Source organism: Lactuca virosa, chromosome 2 (genome assembly GCF_052849685.1).
Source record: "Lactuca virosa cultivar CGN04683 chromosome 2, Lactuca_virosa_CGN04683_v6, whole genome shotgun sequence".
Lineage (NCBI taxonomy): Eukaryota > Viridiplantae > Streptophyta > Magnoliopsida > Asterales > Asteraceae > Lactuca > Lactuca virosa.
In genome coordinates, this window is record NC_136427.1 from 89356375 (window position 1) to 89358154 (window position 1780).

Here is a 1780-nt window from a genome sequence, read left to right on the forward strand (position 1 = left end):
ATTTTTATTTAGCTTATTTTTTTCCAGTACCTAACTCACAACGTGAGCCTTAAGTTCACGACGTGAGTTCAGTGTTTTCTCGTTTTTTTTCGTTTTTCTTTTCTGCTTGTTTTTCTGCGAAAACACGAGGTTGTAGCCTTTACCACGTCGTGGTGGACAGTCACTAGGCAATTTTTATTTAGTTTTTGTTCAGTTTTATGTTTTTATTTTGTTCATTTTGCAGGAGTTCATGACCAGAGGTTCCAACACACCTTTGGTACCATCACTTGAAGATCCAGAGTCAGCCCTTCATAAAAAGAAGGATAAGAACGTGAAAGACAATCAAACACCAAAGAAGACACCTTTACAAGAGTTCAAGTCAGTGTTCTCAAATAAGTCGGGGAAAAGAACGGGAGATTCGAGCTCATCTACAAAGGACAAGAGCAAGGTTGCAAGTTTAGATCAAATACCTATCCCGAACGAGTCTGAATATGAGCCCGAGAACGAGTTTGGACTATATACGAGTGAACCCGAAGACGAGCCAAGCAATGAAATGGCGAACATTGAGGAAATGTCAATGGGACCTTAGAAGAAGCGTATTCGAGAAGATATTGATCCGGGATTAGTACAATCCGTGATTCCTGCCACTGCCACATTTCAGCTGAAGGGACACATCCTGACTGCACTTAAGGATATCCCATTTTATGGGAAGGATCATGAGGATGCATTTAAGCATCTAGATGAGGTCAACGACATTGCTGACTACTTCAATGTCCCGAATGTCAATAGAGATACCATCTTACTAAGGATGCTACCAGTCACTTTCAAGGGAGCTGCAAAAGACTAGTTGAAAGCACTTCATCCTGGTACAATCACTACTTGGACTCAAATGCGTGAGCAATTTCTAGATCAGTTTTGCCAACCTTCCAAGATAGCTAAACTCAAGAAGGCAATAGCCAACTTTGAGCAACAAACGGGGGAGTCACTATACGAAGCTTGGGAGCGCTACAAAGGGTTGTTAAGGAATTGTCCTCAACATGATCTAAATGTTCAACATAAGATGTATATTTTCTATGATGGGGTCAATGTTATGACTAGACAACTCCTTGATTCTCAAGGGCCATTGACAAAGAAATATCCAAGGGAGGTCAAGGAGTTAGTTGAACAATTCACAAGACACTCTCGTGCGTACCACAACCCAAGACAAGATGGAGCAAAAGGCAGTGGGGGTATGCATTCTGAAGAGGTGGATGCTATGATGGCGATGCTCAATAATATGGACCGGAGATTGACCCAAATGGACCAATCAATTCATGAAATAAGAGTTGGATGTGAGAAATGTAGTGGACCACACTTGACTAAGGATTGCCATTTGGATGATTATGGGAACAACAAAGATCAAGTTTGCTACTCAAGTGGCGACAAGTATGAGGACGATTGGAGGAAGCCATAGAAGGAGTGGCTTCCTAATGATGAGTACAAGAAACAGAAGGAGGAGAAATAAAGGCAGATTGGCCGAGGTTTTTACCAAAGAGAGCAACCACCAGTTGAGAAGAAAGCTGATTTGGAGACTATGTTGGTTCGTTTCATTGAAGCTTCAGAAAAGAGAATGATGATACTGAAGCAACATTTAAGGATCAAAGAAAAATGATGAAAGAACAGCAAACCTTGATGAAAAATCATCAACCCATGATGATTGACCAGCAAAACTCCCTACGAAATCAGCAAGCCTCTATCAATAACCTTGAAGCTCAACTTGGCCAACTTACAACTTTGGTGAATGAGAAGCTATTTCCTTAAA

At 41.1% G+C, this 1780-nt stretch overlaps 1 non-coding gene across 1 annotated transcript; it reads right to left on the reverse strand.

Moving 5' to 3' along the window:
• Positions 1–916: 916 nt before the first annotated feature.
• LOC145161993 (small nucleolar RNA R71) lies at positions 917–1023 on the reverse strand. The gene has a single exon (XR_013738846.1). It is a non-coding gene; the product is annotated as a small nucleolar RNA R71 (small nucleolar RNA).
• Positions 1024–1780: the final 757 nt, after the last annotated feature.